The sequence below is a fragment of the Protopterus annectens genome, chromosome 3.part0 (genome assembly GCF_019279795.1).
Source record: "Protopterus annectens isolate FY-2018-M chromosome 3.part0, PAN1.0, whole genome shotgun sequence".
NCBI lineage: Eukaryota > Metazoa > Chordata > Ceratodontiformes > Protopteridae > Protopterus > Protopterus annectens.
In genome coordinates, this window is record NC_056731.1 from 948,436,796 (window position 1) to 948,463,511 (window position 26,716).

Genomic DNA, 26,716 nt, shown 5'->3' on the forward strand with positions numbered 1-26,716 from the left:
TGGATGCACCTGTGTGATTTTCTGGAGCCATTTATATCTTCATTCATCAATGCACCCTTTGACAGATCATCCCTTTTTGGCTCAAAAGTTAAAGAAACTCTGTTCAGGTGTGAAAAGGATGGAAAGACCCCTTCTTGAGGAACCAGAAAGGCAGTGGAAAGATGTGGTTCAAAAAATCCTAAGGGCCTTTTCAGGATCCATGTGGCAGTAGTTCCCTTAGGGGCAGAGTGGAGAACTTCAATGGAAGATGATGCCCACGAGGCAGAGGTGGCCTGCAGAACCAGGGTTTCAGGGATTCTTTCCCAGGAATATCCTACCAGAGTTCCTGAATGGAGGCCCGAATGTCTTCCTCTGGAGGCAGTCGGGAGGGTGCTTATCCCCTGCACCAAAATGCCTGGCTACAAATAATTTCTGATACTTGAGTTCAGAGGATCTTTTCCAGAGGCTATTCAATTCCCTTTTCCCTTCTCCCCCCCCCCCTCTGTATGCAAGAAAACCCCCAATATTCCACCCAGTCAGAGGGAACGAGCAGTTCTAGAGATCTAAAAACTGCGAGAAAAAAAAAAAAGAGTCATCCAGGAAGTCCCACCAGACCAGATAAAATCTGGAACTTACTCAAGGTTCTTTTTAGTTCCAAAAAAGACAGGGGACTGGAGACCAATTTTGGATCTAAGTATACTGAACAAGTCAGTTTGTCCGACCAAATTCCGTATGGTCACAGTACAGTCCATACTTCCATTTCTGGAAAAGGAAGACTGGAAGTGCTCAGTAGATCTTCAGGATGCGTATTATCATATAAAAATGGACAAATGGTCCAGAAGGTTTCTCTGCTGTCAGTTGGGAACTAATCACTACCAATTCAGAGTGCTGCCCTTTGGTCTCACCACATCCGCCAGGGTGTTCACCAAATGTATGGCAGTAGTAGCAGCACACTTGAGACTGCAAGGATTCCAGGTGTTTCCACATCTAGACGATAATCTCATTACCACACTGTCCAGGCACCAATTGTTACAATCTTATCATGTACTTTACATCTATTCCTTTCTGGGAATAACTGTAAATTATGAAAAATCAAAATTGACCCCGGTACAGAATTTAGAATTCATAGAAGTGCTCCTAAATACCTGTACTTCCATAGAATCTCTTCCCCCCCTCTGAGGTTACAGAAAATAAAAATCCAGGTCCAGAGGATCATCAACAACAGGAACGTGACTGCTCATTTAGTCTTATAAGCACTAGACTCCATGGTGGCAACAATAACTCTGGTTCCCTTAGCAAGATTTCACATGAGAATATACTACAATGGCTGCTAATGTCTGTGTGGTCGATGTTACACCAGTCAATGTCTGATCTAATCTTAATCACTAATCTTTGCAGAAAAGATTTAGCTTGGTGGATACACTCCAAAGAAATTTTTCTAATCGATCCCTTTGTCCCACCACAACCCAAGGCAATAGTGACCATGGACACCTCCCAAATGAGGTGGGGGGGCATTATCCGGGAAAGACTGTCCAAGACACTTGGTCCTCTGCAGAGGCCAACTTGCATATCGGTGTCCTAGAGTTAAGGGCAGTGCTTTTAGTGTTTCAAGCCTTTCGGACTGTTCTTCCTTTGGGAACAGTTGTGATACAAATAGACAATATGTCAGTGGTTTGGTACAGTCAACAAACAGGGAGTAACCGTATCCTACCCCCTATGTCAAGAACCTCTCAGAGTGTGGGATTGGGCGATCTCTTCCGAACACTTTCTAATAGCAATGCACATTCCTGGGGGTTGTAGCAGACGAACGTAGTGGGCATATTCTTCTGCCTCATGAATGGTCTCTCAATCCAAAGGCAACAGAAAAGATTTTTCATCAGTGGGGCCAGCCTTGCTGCAACCTATTTGCCTCTCCCCAAACAACAAGTGTAGCAACGATTTTGCCCTGATCCCCCCTGTGAGAGAGTCCCCAAGAGATGTTCCTCTACACACTTGGCCCGTCAGACTACTTAGGTTCATAGGTTCATAGGTAGGTACTAGGCTATCGGCCCTAGGGCCCATACAAGCCTAGCCAAAAAATGTACCCTGGCTTTTGCCACCCAAGAAAATTATTTTCCTGTGCCCCTGTTGAGCAGAGCCACAGAAGTGATCCCTGGAGTGAATTTCCCATTTCCCATCCAATCATCAAGATTTTTCTTGAAGAGTGCTAATGAGGAGCTCTGTATGACATAGATAGGTAGTCTGTTCCAGAGTATGGGAAGTCTCTGGGACAGGAATCTATCCCTCCAGCATATTCTGTTTATTGTGGTGACAAGGTTTAGGTCCCTAGAGCGTGTAGCTCGGAGGGATTGGGATTTCTTTAAGTGGAGCATGTCCAACAGCTCTGGGTTTGACATAGCTTTGTATGTTAGGCAGAGATCGCCCCTGAGTAGGCGATATGCAATGGAGTAAAGTTGTATGTGGTCTAAAGTTCTTATCATGGAAAACTATATTCTTAGTGCCAATAACTTCTGCCAGAAGGATTACAGAAATACAAAACTTATCATGTAGACCTTCTTACCTGATTAAGAGTTTCACTGAGAATCAACCTTCCTTTTTGTCTAAGGTGGTGACAGAGACCAGTATCAACTAGACTATTAATTTACCAGTATTTTTCCCAGTTTTGCTACCAAAGGTGAATACTGCTTACATTTGTTAGATGTTTACAATTACATTTCTATCTGCACAAAAGTAAGAATTTCAGAAAATCTGACCAACTCTTTATGTCATTTCTCATCTACAAGATTTGGACAACCAGTGAGCAAAGTGACACTAGCCAGATGGCTCAAAGACTGTATTTCTTTTATCTATGATAAAAAGAAAATGAATTTGCCAAGACCTTTAAAGGCTCATTCTACAAGAGCTGTAACTACTCCTGCAGTTTTTCAGTCTAGAGCTTCTATGGATGATATTTATGCAGCAACAACTTTAACACTCATACCTTTATTACTCACAACAAATTAGATATGGTTTTCAGGGGAAGAGCATCTTTTGGTTTTATGGTGCTCAGAAATATCCTTCCTTGAGTCCTGCCAAGGTCCTAGGTAGCTGGGGACTCTGTCTCATATGTCGAGTTAAAATAAAATTTGACAACATCAGATAAAGAAGTTATGTACTTACCATAACATTCCAACTGTGTTGCTCATTTTCATTTATCCTTGACTCCCCTCCCTCCTTTCCCCTGCCCTTTGAAGCCTTTGATGGGACGCATAATGACTTTTTGTAAATGGACAACACAGATTTGTTTCCATTTCTCTGGTCATTACTTCATCCCTTTCCATATCCTGTACATTTGAACTTCTTACTGTTTCGTTTACTTCTTTCCATTCAGCATCTTTGTTATGTTCCACAGGGTCTTCAAAGAAATGTGTCTATTTTGTCTTTTTTGGTGATGTTTCTATTCCTTTTGCTTTGTTTCTCAATTCTGTATTAAACTTTTTTTGGGTCATGAATGAATGAATTGCTTATTTTGTACTTTTCCTTTATACTCATCTGCATGTTTTCTAAGATTTTCTGCCTGTGCCGATAGCTTTAGTTTATTATTTGCAATGGCATACGATAGATCCTGGTCTGTTCTGATATATGTTGCTTTTATCATGTCTTTCTTAGTATTTTTATTGATCTGTTCCCTCTTCTATTCTAATAGTGACACTTCTTGTCTTAATTGCGTTAGTTTTCTCTCTATTCGATGCTTCCATAACAACAATTGATTTCTTTCATTCTTTTTCCTTATTGCTCCTTTTTGTGATAATAATTTCTCTATTATTAATTTAGCTGCACAGTAATATATTCTACTTACTTCTGTTATATCACATGAATTTCTGTTAATAGCCTTGATTACCATGTTCATCAGTTTTATCAGACTTCTTGCGTTTTGAATCTTATTTACTTTCTGTAATCTCTTTCTGTCATCGATCTTAATATGTCTATCCATTTCTTTTAGATCAAGTAACTCCTCCTTTAGATCACTCTTCAAAACTGTGGGCATATTCTGTGCTCTCGGTTTCCTGCAGACATTCTACAAAAAGTTTCAGAACATCTTCCTGTGGGGCGTGGCCAAGGATGAACACAGGATAGCAGCAGATTTCTTCAGCTCCACCAATTTCATTACATTGACAGGAATTAATTACTTAAAAAATTAATTCTTGAAGTAATTTTCTTTCTAAATATGTTTGTTTTATATAGTTCTTGAACTATATCTAAAAAAGAAAGGAAATCTTAATAATATTCCTGTCAGAAATTACTTTGGAAATTTTCCTGTCAGTTTATCAGTCTGAAATGAGTTCCAGTAAGACAAATTCTCAAGACTCCAGCATCAAGAAAGAACTTCAGTCTCTGATAATTATAGTCCAGCAACTTACTGCTAAGATGGATAAAATGGATACTAAAATAGACACTTTCATAGAAAAACTACAAAACAAATAGACTTGTTACATATGGACCTGCAACAACAGAAGATCCAGATGACAGGCATAGAAGAAGCTGTGAATGACATGGAAAATAAAATACAAGAACAGGAAATCAACATTGAGTTTCTGCTGAAACAAAATACACATTTACAAACAAAGCTGGATGACCTGGAAAATAGATCTAGGTGCAATAACATTAGGATTTTTGGACTGCCAGAAAATATTGAAGGTAACAATATTACTTCTTTTTAACAACATGGCTCCCTAAAACTTTAGATTTACCAGAAGCATTCTCTTTTGGTATCGAAGAGCACATAGATCTATAGCTAATACTAACTCTAACAAAACTAACCTAGATCAGTTATAGTTAGATTTCTATCATCTTTTGATAAAGAGATGGTTCTTAAATCTGCTTGGGCTAAAGCTCCTGTTAAGTTTAATGAGACAACTGTGCGTTTTGACAATGACTATTCTTCCATGGTAATTGCTAAAAGAAAAGTTTTTCTGCCACTAATAAGGGAGCTTAAAAAGCACAGTTTAAAACATACCTTCTGTTTCCTGCCAAGCTTAAAATCTTCCTTCCTGATGGTCCTAAGGTCTTCAATGATTTAGACTCTGCTTTACTGTTTGTCAAAGAAAAAAGGATTTTGGATAAAATTGAAGAAATGGAATGGGCTAGTTCTTCATTAAAGAGATTGGCAACTGAAGCTTCCTGGAAGACTTCAGAGAAGAAGAAGAGACTAAAAAACAAATGATTTGTTATATGTTTTTTTCTCTCTCATCATTTTAGTTCATTATTAATCTTTTTGAATATAGTTCCTGCATTTCCAGAAAGCCACAAATATTTTGGAAAAGATTTAATCAAAGTTATTCTCTATGTGCAAAGAAATGTTTTGTTTCATAACCAGTCAAAATGCCTGAGGATTTAATGGCAGGCTGTGACTCGATTTGTTTTTCTTTCTGACAAAAGTACGGTTAGTAATTTGATACATTTTTTATCTTTACCTTTTTTCCTTCTTCTTTTATTATTTTCTTTGTTTAAACAATGACATTCTATTTAGATTATGTAGTGGGTAAAGGGTGGGGAGGGCAGGAGAGAACAGTAATGAAAATATCATTAATAGAATAATAACATATTTATTTCTTGTAAAAGTTTATAAGTTCTTCAAATGCTATTTCTAATTATACTTTCTTGATTATACTGCTTATGCTTGTTTGTAAATAATCTGTCATGCTTTAACTAATAATAATCAGAACTAAATAAGAGTAAATAATATGTTTTATTTTTAACTCTATTAATATAAACAGTAAGTAACATTCCATTGTATATACTTCTTACAGCTTTCTCTTACATTTTTATTTCTGCCTCACTCCATTTTATTTTCTACTCTCTTTTTCTTTTCTTTATTAATATATAGAAATGCTTTAGACTGTGTGGGCACAGTGAATAATAGGATTTATATGAAAATTGAGTTGGGAGAAGAATGCTGAGTTTTATTGCTTGTTGGTAATTTTGAGTTTAATTTCACTTGCATAGAGGCTGTGATGATCTGTGGAATACATTGTGGAGGTTCTGTCATGTTTAGATGCATTTACACTGCTAAATGAATGTTTGTCACTAGTTTTAATAAGTTTCCGCCAAAATGTTAAGAGAGACAATCTGGGATGTGGGCTGTCTTATGCACAATGTCCTTGAGTTACCTCAGAATCTTCAAATCACAGAATTCTCACAGAGAAACTGAAAGCAGTTAGTATAAACATTGACAAGGTTATCACACTGACACACCACAGATTCAGGAAAAATACTCTGTTCATAAAATATGTCAGTTATAATGAGTTTAAATGATGTAGTTTCTTGTAGTAAGTAAATGTCTTATTTTAGAAGGCATAAAAAATGAAACATTTATTGAAATGTTTTTGAAAATCTACTTAACAGCAGCATAATAATCTGTGTTAAAAATTTGTGTTCCAAACATATACTTTACTATAACTCATTTAATTCATCTGATTGACAAACATAAATAATCTTATAACTCTATTCTGGAAGAAATGTCATGTGATATATTTTAAAGCAGTAGGTTAGCATGATTGTAAAATCTGGTTACCAATATGTGTTTGCTGTGCATTCTTTTGTATAAAGCAGACAGATTTATTCTAGGGACAGCAAGTAGGATAGTGCTCTACTAACACACAACTCAGTGAGATCAGATATATATATATATGTGTGTGTGTGTGTGTGTGTGTGTGTGAGTGTGATGGCTTTTTTTTCTGAGAATCTGCATAACTATCCAATATGATTTATAATAATTTCTATGAATACAATATTTTACTCTATTGACAAAATGAATGTTTGCCACAAGTTTTAATAAGTTTCCCGCCAAAATGTTAAGGGAGACAATCTGGGATGTGGGCTGTCTCATGCATAGTGTCCATGAGTTTCCTCAGAAGCTTCACTCACAGAATTTTCACAGAGAAACTGAAAGCAGTTAGTATAAACATTGACAAGGTTATCACACTGACATACCACAGATTCAGGAAAAATACTCTATTCATAAAATATGTCAGTTATGATGAGTTTGGATGATGTAGTTTCTTGTAGCAAGTAAATATCTTATTTTAGAAGGCATAGAAAATGAAAAATTTATTTAAATGTTTTTGAAAATCTACTTAACAGTAGCATAATAATCTGTGTTAAAAACTTGTGTCCCAAACATATACTTTACTATAACTCATTTAATTCATCTGATTGGCAAGCATAAATAATCTTATAACTCTATTCTGGAAGAAATGTCATGTGATATATTTTAAAGCAGTAGGTTAGCATGATTGTAAAATCTGGTTACTAATATGTGTTTGCTGTGCATTATTTTGTATAAAGCAGACAGATTTATTCTAGGGACAGCAAGTAGGATAGTGCTCTACTAACACACAACTCAGTGAGATCAGATATATATATATATGTGTGTGTGTGTGTGTATCTATGTATATATGTGTATATGTATGTGTGTGTGTGTGTGTGTATATGTGTGTGTGTATATGTATGTGTGTGTGTCTGTGTTTATGTGTGTGATGGCTTTTTTTTTTTTTTTTTTTTTTTTAAGGTAATAACGCAGGTGTTTCTGAGAATCTGCATAACTATGCAATATGATTTATAATAATTTTTATGAATACAATATTTTACTCTATTGACAATAATGAGTTTAAGTAAATGCTGATATACAAACAATTCAAGATTTTTTTGGAAGCTGTTGATAGAATTCACATGACAGAAAATAGATGCATCTTAATGCATGTAATGTCTGAATCATATTAGCCAAAGTTTTTGATTTAAATGAATGTTAGAACATAATTTTCTCTCCTCTTGATTTCTAACATTAAGATTATTTGAATGCTATTAGAATTCAAGTGTTATATATTACATAGATCTATATAATAGTATGAACAGTTTTAAAAAAAAAAAAAAAAAAAAAAGTTTATTTTAGTTTATATGATGCTGTTTTACCAAATGTGTAGTTTTGTCTTGATAGATAATTGAATTGAAAACTGTTAACCTCAGTTAAATATAACTAGTATTAAATTGATAAGGTGGTAGCTGAGGTACTGCTGCTTAGGGTAGGGGTTAACTTGAGTAGTAAATACTGCTCTAAGTTGGAGTTTTCAACTCCAGGCGGGATGCAAGGTTTAATCCTTACATTATTTTCACTTGTTCATTGTTATATGTATATAGTTTTGACATCCACAATATATTATGTACACTCATTGTCACTACAAACAAAATTGAATCCTATACAAAATCCCATAAGAGATTTAATAAATACAGCTATATTTAAAGGTACACCTAAAAGAGGAGATGTAACATTATTTATCTTGTTATTTGTTATTTCGATCATAAGATTCTTGAGTTTTAAAATGCCAAATGACATCTTTAAAAGGAATTTCTTTAAACATTAATGGATTGAATAATCCGTGTAAAAGGGCAAGCCTAATAAGATACATTAATCTACACAAGGCCAATCTAGTCTTCCTGCAAGAAACCCATCTGTTGAAAAAGGTCATTGATAAACTAGCCACTAATAAGTATGGACTATTGGTTAGTTCAGAGCACACTCAGAAAAAAGAGGAGTGGCTATTTTATGGAATAAAAGTATGCCCATTCCTAAAACCATTAAGTCTTATCAGGATGACAAATGAATGTTTTGTATGGTTACAATACAAATTAATGGGAAGACTTACACTTTAATTAATGTATACTGGATACCTGGAATTGGTATTAATACAGTGAAACATCATATTGATAAGATCATATCATTCTCTATAGGGGATATTATTTTAGCTGGTGATTTTAATTGTATACTACATGAAAGTGATACTACCACTATAAAGAAAAGAAGAATTACATCTAATGCAAAACATTTAAATGATTTTGCTAATTCTTATCATTTGAATGATATTAATAATCAGATAGAGTCAAAATCATTACCATACACCTTTTTTCTAACAGATACAAAACTTATTCAAAAATAGATAGGGTCTTTATTTCTAACCAGATGGTAACAGATTTAATTAATTCCAAAATCATTTCATGTCCTATATCTGATCATAACTCAATTGTTTTGAATTCATGATAAAAAATACTCATAATGTTCAGATCAAAAGGATACCAGCATACTTAACTCAGCTAAAAGACTATAAAGAATATATACTTTCAGAAGTACAACATTTTCTAGACATAAATAATACTCCTGAAGTCTCCATTGTCTATGTTTGGGATGCCTTAAAATCATATCTATATGGACAAAGTATCAGATGGTATAATAACAAAAGGAAATCTTGGGATAAGGAATTGTTAGATATTCAAAGTAAACTAGACTCTTATAAACATAATAATAAAGAAAATATTATGGACAAGAAAGTTATTGAAGAAATAAACAAACTAAATGAGAAATACAAAGAAATTTTAACTCCTAAAGTTAAAATAACTTTAGAGAAATACAAGTTTTGTCTTATTCAATAAGCCCCAAATACTTACATAGACTTAAAAATAAAACAAAAGATTGAATAAACAAAACCATATCAAAGAAATCTTTTCTCTAAGGAAAAAGAAGAATGTTTCTAGTATACCAGAAATACTGGATGAATTTAGAAATCACTTTCACAAGATTAACCATAACAACATTAACATGGAACCTAAAGATAAAATAAAGGAGTTTATAACCACAAACATGAATAAAAAGCTTAATAAACAACAGATTAAACTATTGGACAAGAGTATTTCATATACAGAAGTTATTACACAAATAAATAAGCTTAAATCAAACAAAGCACCGGGTAATGATGGTATTATACCAGAGATATATAAAATCCTTTCTAAAACTACATATTCATTAATACATAAGGTTTTTATTCTGGCCCAAACTGAGTTAATAACCCCCATCTTGGCAATATACATTTATTTCACCAATTTTAAAACCTAATAAAGATCCAACTAGATGTTCTTCATATCGACCCATCTCATTACTTAATGTTGATTATAAAATGTTTATGAGTATTTTTGCTGATAGATTGAAGACAATTATCCCGGCATTATAGACATAGATCAGACGGGCTTCATTGTAAATAGAAATACTTTTGATAATATAAGAAGAACTTTAACATTAATTGATTTTGCAAATAGGAAAAAGAAAGATTTAACACTTATTAGTCTTGATATAGGTTCAGCATTTGATTCAGTAAGTTGGGACTATCTGTTTACCTTACTGAAGTGCACACATTTCTCTGATGCATTTGTAAATTTAATTGAGCATTTATACAAAGGAACGCTGGCTTATATTAAGGTAGGAACATATGTTTCACAAAAAATACCCATTCTTAAAGGTACAAAGCAAGGATGTCCACTTTCTCCACTATTATTCACTTTAGTAATGGAGCCTTGGGCTAATTTGATTAGAAACAGTACTGACGTAGAGGGTTTTGAAATAGAAGAAAATACAACATCAAAAATTCAACTTTTTGCAGATGATGTTCTAATTACATCAGCAGGATCTAGTTCTTCTATGCAGTCTTTATTTGATAAAATGATGAATTTTAAAAGTATTTCTGGTTTAATATTCAATGAAGAAAAAACTAAAATACTACCTATATATACGAAAAAATACTCTCATTAGTGATTTTACTAAATATGTACCCAACTCAGGTCAGATAACTTATTTAGGTATAATACTATCTAAAGATATTAAATCTATTATATATAATAACTATAATACCTGTTTTCTTAATATACAAAATCTTTTTAATACCTGGACTAATATGTTTTTACTATGGAGGAGAGACTTACAATTATTAAAATGATAATATTCCCCAAGATTTTATACTTAATACAATCAATAATACTTTCACCTACAAAATAACTATCAAGAAACTGAATACACTAATGTTAAATTTCTTATGGGCACCTAATAGACCTAGGATTGCATTAAAGAAACATACTAATAGCTGGTCTCAAGGGGTATTTCTTTTCCAGACTTTAATTTATATATTATCTCTTCTATTATAAAAGTTATTACTTTATTAATAGATCGGTCATATGTCTAAAATGGAAAGATTATTGGGAGCTAATTAGTATGCACTTCATGAAAATCTCCTTAACACATAAAAATATGATTATAAATAACTCCATGTTGTGGTTGCTAAAGGAATTTTGTACTTCACCTATTACACCTAAACATATGGTCTGTTACCCATTAAATATTATTATTAGTTATCGTAACTTTATATTCATGCACCCTAAGTATAGGGAATGGAATTTTATTGTATTCCCTATAATTTATACTCAGGGTATGCTTATGTCATCTACTTCTGAAGGAGCTCATTTAGCTATAGATAATAATCTAAAGTACTGGTATCAGCTGATATCTGATAATAAAGTTAAAAATCTAGATTTCTTAAAACAAGAATTTGATCTAAGAGAAACTTGCTGGTTAGAGGTTCAGATCTTTAGACAACATCTCATTGATAGAATAGATCTAATGTCTATAACAGTTAAAGAATCTATTCCAAAACTGATTGATTACTTGATAATAAATTTACAGCATAAAGTTTCTGATAAAGGTAAACTTTCATATATACATAAAATTATCAGACAAGAAACTTTTACAATGTAGATTCATAATGGAATTATTTCACCTCTATTAATGGGGACCCACCAACTCAACAAGATAAACAATATATATTGGAATCTGCTTATAGAACTACATCTTCCATTGTCTGGAGACTTTATACATGGAAATTTTACATAGATCTTTTAAACACCTTTGATGATGAATAAAATTAATAATAAAGATAATCTATGTAAGAGATGTAATGTAGAAATTAATGCTGACTGGGCTCATATGTTTTATGACTGTATGAAGTTGAAAGAATACTGGAAGTCAATTAATGAATTTTGCAGGCTCTGTTTACAGATAATTTCATTATTTCTAAGTCTCTTATATTATTCAACACACCTGTACCTCAGTGTGTTAAAAAGATTAAGCTTCCCTTGTTATGGTCTATCCTAGCAGTGGCTAGGAAAATAATAACTAGAAATTGGATTTCAGATACACCTCCTTCGTTCAATGAATTTAAAAATGTTATGAATATAATGTGTCATATGGAAATAAGCACAATTAGAATGAGAACAACTAGAAAAACATCACATTTTATTGTATGGGATAATTTACAAAATTTGTTAAAAAAATTCTAATTTCAATAGCACAGTATTTTAGTTTAATTAATTGATCTGATTGTAGTGGATGTCTTTGTAAATACTTTAGTTGTTTTGTTGAATATTATAATAATACCTATTTTTAATTATTTGTATAAAATTGTTATGATATTTCTCTTATATGTTAAAACAATAAACTTGTTTTAAAAAAAAAAAAGAACATCTTCCTGTGATATATTCTCTTCAGCTGCATCCTGCGTCATGATTTACTATCAAAATGTCGACAGGCAACACATCTGCGTCCCCCATACTCCCTGCTAACTATATATTCCAACTCCAAGATCACACTGCAGTGAGGAAAGGGATGAATATCCTACACCGCACTGCCACGATCTCTGTGCAATTTTTCGAGTTCATACCAGACTTTCGAACATGGTATGCTCGGCAACACGGAAATTCGGACATCTGTAATTCATTTTTCCATGTGTGGAGCATCCACATTCGATATTATGATAGTAAACCCTGCGTCATCACTTCCTCATTGCAGAACAATTCCAAACTCAGATATAATAGGTGTGTATTCACCATATCAGCTTAGGTACGTTAGTTCAGTTTATCTGTGAGGAATCTCTGACTCTGACCCATGCTAGACTCAAGTCTCCAACCTGCAGCTGTGGATGAGTTTTATTTCAAGACAAGCAAGTGTATTATGTATAGCATTTTTGTGTATTTTCGTTTTCAGTATTTCATGCTGGTCTTGCTCAGTGGATGGGGCTAAACTGAGGGCAAAAAAGGTAACTTGTGCTTTCTCCTTGCCTAATGCATGCCATCATAGCATGCACTGGCAGAAGGCAGCACAGGGATAAGAGAAATTTCAGAAACATCCTGATTTTGAAATATCAAAATAAAGAAATTCTAGGTTACTCTCTTCTGATTTTTTCACAGATCAGCTGATATGAATAGTACTTATCTCCTCTGTATTTACTTCAGTGCACTTAGTTACAACAGAGTTTCTCTTACTTCCTACTTAAAATGTAGTATTTTGCCTCTTAATCTTTGCATGGTGTTGTCTTCTCTTCCTTCCTGCGAACTAACTAAGTAATCACATTGATGTTGCCTTTTTTCACAGTGACTTGTTCCATTATATGACAGTAATTTGTTTTATTTTGCTGAGGTACTCTTAGATGTTCTAGTTCAGTGTTATCTGTTTCTAAATTTGTATATATTTTGTATTATGTACGGAGAAGTAGAACACTTTTTTAAATGTTAAATTATTTTTTCCCCTTCAGATAGCATGCCCCATTCCATCAAGACTTTGAGACGGTTGCAGTTTTCTACAAGTTAGTATACAGGTATGTTTCTTACTTAACAAATTGCTCCTTAGTTGTATAATTAAATTTATTTTCTAGTGTATAATATAGACAATATAATTTCACATGTAATGGCCTTGACATAGTACTTTTTCTGTTTTTTTTTCCCCTTTTGCCGTTATATCAATAGAGATTTTTACTTTGCTATCTGCAGCATGCAATATTCATGTTATTTCCGTTCCTAGTGTCCTAGTTTCGAGATTTGTTGACATGTTCCTGACTTTGTCTCAGGTTTTTGATTATCCCTCATAAAATGTTTGATTTTCCAGTAAATAACTAAGAATTACAGTCAGTAAATAATAGCTCTTTTTGCGATGTACCTCTCCACTGTCTCCGATTTTGTCTTAAAAGTTTTCTCTGTCCCTCTTAATCCCTCTTAAAACTGTTGCTTTTGGAAGAAAGGTGATAGATTACACTTAATAAATAATGACAATAATCGGAGTAATAGACCTTGTATTTCAGAAAATGTATGTTCACATTTTTTTACTCTGTCTTCTCATGTTAATAGTACTAATACTGATTGTCCTTGATTATTTCTGGATTTGTCCATGATTCTGGAGGTGAGAGGTTGAGCGCTATGGTTTGTGATTATAGTGCCAGATGAGCAGATAATGTACTCATGGTTCCCAAATTATGCTCAAAGTCCAGCTACACTTTCTGTTCCTTACTTCCTCCCCAACACATCATTTTCATTTATTTGTATGTGATATACACTGTCATGTTACAGAACTATTTACTGCAATGTTATTAAAACAGCAATGCAGCATTTTTTTTCCCAGGAAAGGGACAAAAACTGTGATGATTAATAAAGCTATGCAGTGTAGGGCATAACCATGCCATATATGTTTTGTCCTGGAAGCTGTTAATTCACTTAGAAGTAAACAAAAGAAGCAATTAATATGGCATACAGAGTCAAGACAAGTTCATGTTTTACATTTCTTCCCATCTCATATTTAATCTTGCATTTTTTAAGGTAAGAGGCAGGAAATCATCATCTTTTTGTGTGTACACCAAATATTACTGTAAGTTCAGGTGCCAGTCAGGTTTGCAGATAAATTCTAGTGTGTCTCATTGAGTCTAATGCAGTAGAAGCTTCAGCTGAACAAAACAAACCTGTTGAAGCTTTAGCCAGATGAACTAAACAAAGGTGTTTTTCTTTTTTTCCAGGGAGGCAAGCCACCCCCCACCCCCACCCTCTATACTTCCTTAATAATTTTGTGGCTACATAGCTGTGGAGAAAAAGAAAAGCTAGCAAACATTGAGTCACTGGAGGTGCATACATAGAAACTGCATCAGCTGTGCTTTCTGGACAAAACAAGGACTGGGGGAGTTCTCACATCAGGAAGGTATACTTTTCTTTGTCATATTTTTTGTCTCTCCTCAACTGACCAGCAGCTGTTTCCAGGGCCTTGCATCATCCCCCAACTCTACTAAACCCAACCCAGCTACCCCAGACTAGCTCTGACCAATGTTTGGGGCTGATTAAAAGATCAGGGTTGATGAGGAAAGTCATACTGCTGCCGCAAAGTGTTTTCTCTTAAGATTTATTCCTATGCCCCTGCATGGGCCCATACTGTCTTGGATGGCATAAAGTGGGTTTTTGGGGTATCGTTCATGCCTCTTCTTGTGACTTAGCCAGTGCTCTGCCACTCTGTGGACAACACCACCCATGAATACCCAGCACCCACTGGGGATTGATCATGATTGTGCATCTGAGAGCCCACACTGATCCCCTAGGATGGACATACGTATCCTCCCAGCCTGCCACAACAAGCTCCCAAATCACCAGTTAAGCTTGGATCACCCGGGTCATAAGCAGGGCTTTATCCTTCAATGCAGTGGCACAAGTGAAAAAGTAATCTTGGTAAGATGACACTTTATCCACTTTACCTGACCAAGGGTAGGGAAGCCATGGAGCTGTTGGTGTTTTTCATTGACATGAACCACATTTAAAGGGCTATGGCTATGGTATGTAAATAAGGTGACTGCGCATTTTTAAGGATTCTTTAATCCATTTTTTTCAAATTTTTTTTTTTTTTTGCTATTTGTTGAAAGACTTTGTTCTTGTGTATGCAGTTTTCTAGTAATGTGAATTACCAGGAGCATCTAACCCTGTGTTTGAGGCACCAGTTTGTAGGACAAAAGACATGTGGGTGCTGCAAAAATGGCTTATTACAAAATAACTCATACCCACTGGAATTATTTGCAGTTGTCTGTTCAGTTTATTGTGTGCCTCTTTTTTCAGTAAAGCAGTGAGTCTAGTAGTTATAGTTAAGAAATGAGGGCTGGATCCATTCCCCATAGAGATTGTTAGTGACTAGAGTATTCAATTATAGCTTCTGTTACTGCAGGTTCTAGCTGTGTCATAAAAAAAAAGTTTGATACTGTGCCGAGGTGCTGGAGCAACCATTTAGGGAAGATGGGAGTGAATGGCTGATGCTGGTTCACCCATTCTTGGTAAAGAGATGAGTTGATTCCATTCCATTCAGTACTGACACTTGGCAGTGATTGCAGCACATAGGTCAGTGGCGTGTGCTTTGTCTACCATACAAACTATCAGTGTAGCTGGGATGTGCTTGGAAATATGGCTGTGCTGTTTTAGTCATGTACAACAGATCGCCAGGGGAAGGGATTATGACCAAATCTCCCTATCATATCTTTCATCTATCCAGATTATAGTTGGGCAGTGTTCTCCACACTGGCCAGCTGTTACCCTCACCCCCTGGCAAGTGCTGAGGAATGGGGAAATGAATGAGCCAGTTGGTTAGCTGAGGTAGCTTGATAACCGTACCTTAGGTGTGTACAAAAGTACAAAAATATATAGAAAAAATATGGAAAATTTGTCATCTTGAAAATCTAGATTTATGCTGAGTCACCTCCTCCCTTTGGTGATGTAACACAGTAAATGCTGAAGAAATGTTCCACTTATTCATGCATACTGTTGCTGTGCACAGTAACACCACCATTTACTGGTGATGGTGATTCTGTAACAGCAAATTAATGTACCTCATAAAAACTGCAGATGTTCGGTCCAGACTAAGTGATAGCATGTTAACTGAAATAGTCCATAAAGCATTTCAGAGTACAGCATACTACTAAAAGTTTTTGATGAGAGTGTTTTTAGTGCTCCTTTGTAAAATCTAGGAATGTGGGCACTTCTGCTTATCTTAGATATTTCAGTAAGTCATCTGCCTGTGACACTGTAGAGCTACCTAAAGTGGGACCTACCCTCAGTTGCTGACAATTAATCAGTCTTAAGTGTCATCTTTAATGTTTTAGAAGTGTCACTGGCACAGCAGGTTGAATACTCTGTTTTGATGCTGAAAGATCAGAGAGCTATCGTCTGACTTCACATTATGTGCTTGGATTCATGTTCCTGTATTGTCAAGTGTAGCATTTTGTGTGTGCATATATCTGGATGTTCAATGTTCAGTGTGTTAAAAAGCAAACTCAGAACCTAGAAAGTCCTTCAAAGTGTGCAGCCAGTATTCCCAGAAATAACTGCTCTTTCTTCCACCGAAATATCCACTTCTTTCTTAAAATATTCTGTTTGATCAAACCCTATCTCCAATGATTTTTGGAAGATACTATAAGCAGAGAATTATATGTATAACAAATGATTCCAAAAAATAACCATTTAACTTATCTGGATCTGCTGCTGATCTAGATTTAATTTTCTCAAGTACTTTTTCAGTATTATTAAATAAATTTGGACAATCATCTGCTAACTCAAAAACAGTCTTATTCTTATCTACTGATATACCTTCTGCAGAATCTAAAATGTATAAGGCAACACCCTATTATCAGTAACAAACTTTTCATTCACCATAATGTAATTTCTATCCTCACCTTTAATTTGTTTTAGATGTCTAAAAAGCCTTCTTATCTACTGTGTAACATGCCAGCCTCTTCCATAATTTCTTTTAGCCATTCTAAGACACCTTCTGAAACCAATCCTAGCTGTTTTATATCTGTCTATATTTCTAATATTAGGTTGCCTCCTGTAATGATTCCACAAAAAAATGTATCTTTTGTAAACCTTATCCAAAGCTCTGTTCCACCAAAGATACATGTAATTTATACCTTTAATGATTACAAAGGGAATAAACTTGTCAGCAACTTGAAAGATGTAATCGTAAAATGTTTGTCAATCATATTCCATATCTCACATGATAATAACTTTTTCTCATTTCCAATTAACTCCTCTCTAATGGTCAAATAATCTACTTTATAATAAGCTTCTTTTTTTATTTTCCGTACCATTTCTCCAGCTCCTGTTTTGGTAAGACCATGTAATTAATACCAGCATGAACAGTTACACAATCATCAATACCTTTAACTCTTTATTAATCCTTAATACATCTAAGATAGTAGAAGGTCTTGCGGCTTCCTTAACTATATGTTGTATATCTGTGTTCCTGACTACATGTTATCACATCTCCTATTATCCCTGTAGAACCTTGACAACAATCCTATTTAACATGTGGAGCAATAAAATCTATAGCAATAATGTCAAAGTTTTCCTCAAAATAAGATGACAACATATTACCAAATTGTTTAATATCTTCCCAAATTTGCTTCAGATGGCTATAAAACTAACATAGCTTAATTACAGATTTTTTTAAAATTTGTATTGGCCGATATTATCTCAGACTTTTGCAACTATCAATTATATTAGACGTCTACTACTCATTGGCATAGATAGAAACTCCACATCCTTTTTATACAATGTAACCCTATGAAATGCATTGTATCAGTGCAAACCTAATGGATGATTTCTCGTGTTTCATTTACCACTACTACATCATCTCCTTATTCCTAACTCTTGCTTAAAAAAAAGGAAACCCATTATTATTTTTAAAGGAAACTTACTATTCAAGTTTCTAGTTTTACACATACCGCTCATTCCCTCAGCACAAGAAATCTGAACAAAGCAAGAAACAATGGAGGGACAAAGGGCCAAAAATAGGGACATATTGTAAATGTGCTCTTACAAACTTAGGAAGTTGCAAGTATTATTATGTATTTTCTGAAGGATATGAAGTCTGAAACTGAAATGTCTGTCGTTATTTAGTAATGTCAGTCCACAATGATTTCCAGAAAATCACAAATGTTATGAGGAATGGACCGAAAATAAGAAGCAAAAATCTAAATCTGGAAATTTGACAGGTATGGTTTTACATATCAAGAAATTTAATTTGACATTATCTGTTTGTTCTTCTATACTCACTGATTATTTACTGCTCATAAAAAAACATCCACACTTAACAGTAATTTCTTCAAAGGAAATCTACTACCTAAATAACTCAAATTAATTTTGTCAGTACTAAAGAATACAGAATTAACATCTACTTTTTCCCATAATGTTATAACTTTTATAGCTGCTGTATAACATAGTTTCCTAATATTGTAGGTAAAGCTTTTTTTAATTTCTCCAAGTCTGTTGGGTTTCTAATACCATGATGGGAATGGACTCCATTCCTAAGTCAAAGTATGATTAAAGTTCATGAAATTAGTATTGTTTCAATCTTTGATGTCAGCCAGAAGTGCTCATCGCAGCACCTAGCTGCAGTGTACCTAGTAATGACTCCTTCTGCAGTTAGTATGGGATTACATGTATTGGTAACATATCTAAGTACAATTGTAGCTTTTTTTAATTTTTCAAGTCTTTTGGGTTTCTAATACCATGACGAGAATGGACCCCATTCTTAAGTCAAAGTACGAGTAAAGTTCATGAAATTAGTATTGTTTCAATCTTTGATGAGAGCCAGAAGCGCTCTTCGCAGCACCCGCAATGTGCCCAGTAATGACTCCTTCTACAGTTTGTACAGGGTTACATGTATTGGTAACATATCTAAATACGATTGTAAATTATTTTGTATAAGACCTGTTGCTCCTACTACTATTGGAACTGTCTTGGTATCTTTCTTCCACATTGCTCTCGTTTCTGCCTGCAAATCCTAATATTTTATGACTTTGTGTGTCTCTGTACGCAAGACACTGTAGTCACTGGGTGTGATGATTTCAGTGATCAGTGCTACTTTTGTCTTCTTTTCATGGACCACTGTATCCTGTTTTCTAGCATCTGTCTTTTGAACTGTTGGTAATAGGTGATCCTATGTGATGTAGACTTCATTTTCTGTGATGCTTTGTGGCTCATGTTTCCAGTGTTTTTCAGCCACTTCATTACGGTAATGTTTGCACAATCCCTAGTGCAACAGTTTTGCCACATTAATATGCCTTTTAGTATACAGTTCTTCTGCCAATAGTATGTCACAACCAGCAATGAGGCATGCCACTGTTTCCAATTCAGTTCTACAAAACCTACATTTGTCTGTTTCTCCCACATGTTCAATGAACTTTGTAAACCAGCGTGTATGTAGCCCACTATCTTGAGCCGCCAATATTAACCTTTCATCTCTTGGTTTGAATTCTCCTCTCCTTAACCATTCTTGTGTTTGTTCCTGATCAAGATGAGGCTCTTCCAGAAGTTTTCTATACTTGCAAATATATTTATGCATTTTCCACATTTCTTGCCTTCTCATCTGGTCCTTCACCTTATATTCTTTTTTTTGGCACATTCAGTTGCTGCCTGAGTTTTATTTACTTCTGGTTTGATTTCCATTCCTGCTTGATGCCGATATGTTTCTGCTAGATTAAGCAGGTAAGTCATCTTAGATTTATTCTCCTCATGTTTCACAACTTTCACTATATTTGAGTCTTGTGAGGTCAGCAGATATGTGTGGAGTCCCACGATTGCAGATCTATACATGTAATCAATTTCAAGGAGGCCCATCCCTCCTTTGGAACAGGGAATATATAATCTATGTATGCACTGATTTTTATAAATCATTTGGTGAGCATGAAGCATCCTTCTTGTTTTCCTGTCTAATCTGTCTAACATGCTTTGGGGACAGTCAATCACTCCATGTAAATTAGGACAGGAAGAGCGATTTGGTTTATAGCTTGGATTTTGTTCCTAGTGTCAGCGCTGTTTTCAGGATGAATTTAAGTCCTCTAAAGTATTCCTTACTAAGTTTTATTTGCATTTGTTCATATTGTATTGTTGATCCTTAATCGGTTCCCAAATATTTATGCACTCCTTCTTGCTCAAGTTCTTTTGTATCACATTTTTGTCCCAAACTGATGTTTTCTTGGTGCTGCAGTTTTCCTCTTTAAAGGTTGCTTTTGCACATTCATCAAGACCAAATGACATTCTTATATTATCTGAAAAAGTTTTGACAACTTGCAGTTGTGCTTTCTGTTCTTCATCTGATGAGCTTTACAGTTTTAAATCATTGATAAAGAGAGGGTGAGAAGTCTACACTTTGTTGTTTTCTAGGAGCAAAATTACAGTCATGGGCTAAGCTGCTAGCTAGACAACTTAATGGGTTAAAGGCAAGACAGAATAAGAACAATGACAGAGTCACCCTTATCTCACTTTGAGTTTTTATCCTTGGAATAATAATTTGTCCTTTATCATGGTTTAATTGCAGAGTGGTCTGCCACTGTTTCATGGTCACTGTGATGTAGTTGATCAGTGTAGGGTGTATCTTATACATTTGTAAGCACTCATTTATCCCTGAATGTGGGATACTATCAGTTGCTTTTTTATAGTCAATCCATGCCATACTTAGATTATTTCTCTTTTTTACAGTTTTCCACTATGACTTTATTTAACAACAAATGATCTTTAGTTTCATATGACTTTCTATTATTGCCCTTTCTTCTTCAGATGTCTCCTGATCTTCCTGCTTCTTCTTACTTTGGGGACACACTCCATCATGCTGTGATGTAAGCTGTGTTAGACCTTCTACACCAAATCCTTCACTTCGCAGGCACTCCATAACTTCAACTTGTTTTTTGTAACTTCTGCTTTACTAATTTTCTTTTCTACATTCCCTCTTTGTGATATTTTTTATTGTGAAATTTTCCATGTCTGGATGCTTTTGCCTGTATTTCTCTTTGAATATCTTTGGGGCTGCCTTCTTTATATTGATTAATTTGGCTTTCTCCTTTGCATAAATATTACACCATATCAAATCTCTCTTTCTTTCCCATAACCCGTATTTCTTTTTTATACTTTTCAAAAATCTCTAGGTTATATTGTTTATATTTTCGCACTTCCTCGGATGCTGCTTTTTTCAAACAAATCAAAGTTTCTTGATCTGTACACTATTTTTTACAAATCTGTTGTATTAATGAATACACATTTTTATTTGAAGCTTCTAAGAGTTTTTCTTGTGGAAGTATTTTTCTTTCCTCTAATTTCTCTCTTAATAGTTTTGTATATCTTGTGTCTGGAAATTCTGGGCTTTATGCATAATAGTAACAATACATAATTTCTTTCTTATCCTCAATAGTCCACTTTATCGTCTTTATGGCTCTTCTTTGGCCTATCACTTTTTGTTATTTTTGTGGACTTTTACTTCCTTCTACAACGGGGGGAGGGGGCCATCCTCCCCCGGGCCTGGCCTGGCGTCATTCTAGGAATGTTTCTGTATTTTGAGGATTCTACACTGTCATCTTTTCCAGTCCTGGCACCAGTGTGCCTACCAGGATTGGACACTTTTTTATCCTGGGTCTTGTGCACCCAGCTGTCTTTTTTTAATTTTTAACCTGCTTCTGTCTATGATGTATGCTATATAAATATAGTATGTATATCAGTGTCATCTTGGTGAGATTTTGTGAAAAACAGGGTCCACCTCATGAAGGTACTCAACAAGACTTAAGGATGAATTCAGTTTCAGCAATACTACTCTCTATAGTATCATTGACTTCTGTATACTTTAGTTAATGTATATCCAGACATCTTTACAGGAATAACAAAAACAGTTTAAAATCTTTCATTTTACTTAATTGCATAATGGATGTCCTCCTTCCATTATATATAATGTGTATATATAGCTTTACCCAGCTGTTCATAACTCCGCCCCTCTCCATTTCCCAAAGTTCAGTGGGTAGGCAGTCACTTCTTGGTGAGTTCCCCTTCACTATTTTGCCTTACAGTTTACAAATCTCTTCTCTTTTAATTGGCTTATACAATTTCCATGAGTCCTCCTCATCTAACGTACTTGAATTTGGCCTTCACCATCCTGTCTCATCAGCATCCTTTCCCTTTCTCTCTCTTTTGTAACATTCTTTATAATAATCTTTAAATCCTTCCAGGATGTGTACTAGTTTCCTGCTCATACTTCCTTCTGTTCTCATCCTTATTTCAAATATCCTTCATCTGATGTTGTTAATTTTCTTTCCATTCATCACTGATGGGGAACCGAGTCAGCCTTTTTACCAGGCTCGCACCAGCCAAAAAACTCTCGAGCTAAGTCATTACCCAGAATGCCCTTCTCCCTGTTACCTCAGATCTCGTTTCCCGCATAGCCGTAAAGCCACATTTCAGCTGAGCTCTCAGCTAAGTGAAACTTTTTTGACATTTGTGTGAAAAATTTTGGATATCTTCTTTTTTTATTAAGCGATTAGTTTTTCGAGTGTCTTTTCTTCTGTCTGACCTTGGTTTCCTCTCTACCTGTACTTACAGTTGGTACACTTTCAAGTACCATTGTTGGTACGGCCTTTCCTCCCTTACCCTTGTGATATTTCTTCAGTACCGTAGTTGGTATTGTTTAACCTATTAGCTGTCTTTTATTCAGGTGTTTCCTTTCTTTTCTCTATCATATCAGTGTATTGTTATATTTGTGACTTTTTTGAATGGAGTTGAGTTTGATTATAATTGGATTATGCAGTTGGCCTGTGGCATTTTTTCTCTGTCAAGATGCCGGATAACAAGGGCACTTCAGGTTTTAAGCATTGTATATCATGTAAGGGCAAGTTACCTAACAGTGATTTTAATGATGACTGTGTATACTGTTTGGTAGTGTCCCACCTTTTGGTGCAACCTCCATGTGACATTTGTCATAGTTTCAGTCAACACACTCTTAATGAGCGCAAAAATAAAGTCATTCTGAAAGGGTTACTCAAGTCTCCCTTCTCAGAGGTCATTTCTGCGATGGAGGTCTCAACCTCCCCTTTTAAGGACAAAAAGAGATCCCACTCTGATCCTTCTTCACCATTGGGTGATCAGAGCAAGTTATCTTCGGAGCATAAATCAGCCTCCTCGGCTCCGTCTTCTTCGGCTCCGACCATCTCAAAATCATCGGTACTGACTCCCGTTTGGGCACCGGTCCTGCCTCCAGCACCGATCATAGACCTTACTATGCCTATTTCGACTTCGACACCTGTGGCCTCTTCAGCTTAGGGCACACCTTCGACTACGTCATTAGTTTCCATTTTGGAACCGACCGTTTCAGCTCAGAGTGCCACTTCATCACCAAGCATTGTACCAACCTCACTGGATTTTACTTCTGGTCTCGAAAATAGAGATTTCGGTGCCAGCAGACCTTGCACCATGGACCCAATACTCCCCCTCCCTAGATCCATTTCTGGGCCAAGCATATAGCCTCTTCATCAAATGTCCTGACTTCTCGTCCGGAGTATCCACTAGATCCACCAGAAGCCTTTCTGAACACGATGTGGTACGTCTTGTAGACCAGCTGTTGTTAGCCAGGAGGATTCCCTCACTTTCTAAGACCCATCCACCTGCAGGACTTGGCTTGCCTTATCCACGAACTCCATCTTGCAGTCCTTCTTCGACCATCTCGGTTCCGAAGCCTTCTGCTCCGACATCTTTCTTGGAACCCATCACCTCGGCACCTACGGTGCATCTCACTCTGGCTCCGAGTTTGTCCCTTTGGTCTTCAGTTCCTGCTGAACTGGTCCTTCCTCAGTCTGGGCATTGGGGGATGGCTGCGTTGGCCCAGGGTACAGAGCCACCTCTCTCCTCGGTTCCATCCTCCGTGCTGATAGCCGCGCCTGCGCCAATCCTGATTGAGGCTCCACCCGTGGGGGCGGATTCGTCAGAGCAGGATGTGAGCCCATGTCCCAAGGTTGTCTTTCTCTGTTCCGGGCTCCCATCCCTCTTTGTGTGGGCCTGCCTTCCATGTGATGGAGAGGGCTCTTCTTCTGGCAGCACTCCAATGTCGGAACCCCAGTTTTCACCCCCTGAGCTACAGCTGTCACAGACCACACCCCTGGGACACCGGGCAGAGAAGCCGCAGGACACTCCTGTTCAGGGTACCTGCTCTTCCAAGTCCTCCTCAGAGACCCCCACTGAGGATCCCCCTCGATAGAAGACATGCAAGAGGAAGCACATGGATTCACCTGAGGAGTCCTTAATGGAAGACATGGATTACAGTGATGGCGAAGGGTTCCCACGGTCACCTCCTCATGATGTCTCCTTTGGAGACATCCTGGAAATGTTAAAGCAGAGAGTTGACTGGAAGCCCTCCAACCCTTTGTCTGAGGAGTCCGTGTTCCTACAGGCTTTTCGTGCCCGGCCTTCTACCTCTTGGGTGACCCTGGCCTGCTGACGTGCTCATCCAGCTCATCATTCAGCGTGATTGGAAGAACCCTGATTCCACTGAGGTGATCCCTCGAAGACCAGACAAAATTCTTTCCCCTCCCGAGGAGAACCCACATTGGTCCAAAGGGTTACCAGTTGATGCTATGGTGGTGGTGCCGGCCACGAAAAAGGATTTGGCTGAGGAAAGTCTCACTGTCCACCCACCCAACAGGGAGTCCCAGGTGGTGGACAGATTTAGGAAGCGTGTTTTTGCATCAGGGACCTTTGCCTTATGGTCCCTGAATTATTTGGCACATTTTACGAGGCTCCAGTGGGACTTGATCTCCGAAAACTGTGGGATGCTCACAGGACAGTTTTCTGACGAGGTCAGGGATAAAGTGGACTCACAGCTCGCAACCCTGGAATGAATATCCAACTCATCCATGAGGTTGCTGTCACATGCAACCGAATGGGCAGCTAGAGCAGCGGTTTCGAGCATTGTTATGAGGTGTCATGCCTGGGTGCGCATTTGTGACCTCACGGACCCCTTCAAGTCTTCCTTTCTGAATGCTCCCATCGAAGCTTCATTCCTTTTTGTCTCCAAAGTGAAGGACACACTAGTCAGGTGCGAGCAAGATGGAAAGACCCTGTCTGCTGTAGGCCTATGGTTTTCCAACCCTCAATATACCTTCTCCAGGAATCAGAGGAGTGGAAAGATGTGGCATAAGAAATCTCAGAGTCCCTTCTGTGCCGCATGTGGTGATGAGGCTCCCAGAGGCAGAGGTGGTAACAATTCCAGAAGACGCCCCTATAGAGGCAGAGGGGGGTCCTTGTAATCAGGGCTCCAGGGATTCCTTCTCTGGACAGCCTTATCAGCGCTCCTGCGCAGCAGCCCAATTGCTTACCTCTGGAAGCAGTCGGGGGTCGTTTCTCTCTGCACCAAGCTGCCTGGCAATCCATCTCCAGTGATCATTGGGTGCAGAGTATTATCACCAGAGGTTACACCATTCCCCTTTCTTGTCAGCTAAATTTCCCAAGAAAACTTCCTGACATTCCACCCAGTCAAAGGAAAGAGGTATCTTCAGAGATTATTAAAGCTGTCTCAAAAAAGAGTCATCCAGCCAGTCCCACCAGACCAGAGCAGATCCGGACTTTACTCAATATTCTTTTTGGTGCCAAAAAAGACATGGGACTGGAGACCCATTTTGGATCTCACCAGCTTAAACAAGTCTGTCACCCAAACCAAATTCCGGATAGTCACGGTTCAGTCTATTCTCCCCTTTTTAAGAGAAGGCGATTGGATGTGCTCTATAGATCTCTAGGATGCATATTACCACATCAAGATGGACAAATGCTCCAAGAGTCTACTTCGCTTCCTGCTAGGAGCCAGTCATCAATTCCGTGCCCTTTCGTTCGGTCCCTGTACAGCCCCCAGAGTGCTCACAAAATGCATGGCAGTGGTAACAGCTCACTTAAGACTAAAAGGATTCTGGGTGTTTCCATATCTGGATGACTGGCTCCTTACCGCTCGCACCGAGCATCTTCTGGTAACAGCACTACATTATACTCTCTCTCTGGCAAAATTGTCAGGAATAATAATACATTGGGAGAAATCAAACCTTGCCCCTACACAGCAAATAGAGTTCATTGGAGCAGTGTTCAATACTCACTCCTGTCTGGTATCACTCCCAATTCACAGACTCCATCGATTGAGGCTTCATCTCTGGGTAATACTCTCACAAACAACATTTTCTGCAAAGGAAGTTCTTCAGGCCCTAGGTTTTATGGCGGCGTCAATCCCAATAGTGCCTCTAGCAAA

The 26,716-nt window shown here is 36.7% G+C and overlaps 1 protein-coding gene across 1 annotated transcript in view; it reads left to right on the forward strand.

The window, feature by feature from the left end:
• Positions 1 to 26,716, forward strand: part of LOC122796644 (copine-3-like) — a 1,024,312-nt gene that overhangs the window by 42,947 nt on the left and 954,649 nt on the right. Inside the window, exon 2 of the mRNA XM_044065281.1 lies at positions 13,419 to 13,481. The gene's annotated coding sequence lies outside the window, so the exon portion shown is untranslated. The remainder of the gene's footprint in view (positions 1 to 13,418; positions 13,482 to 26,716) is intronic.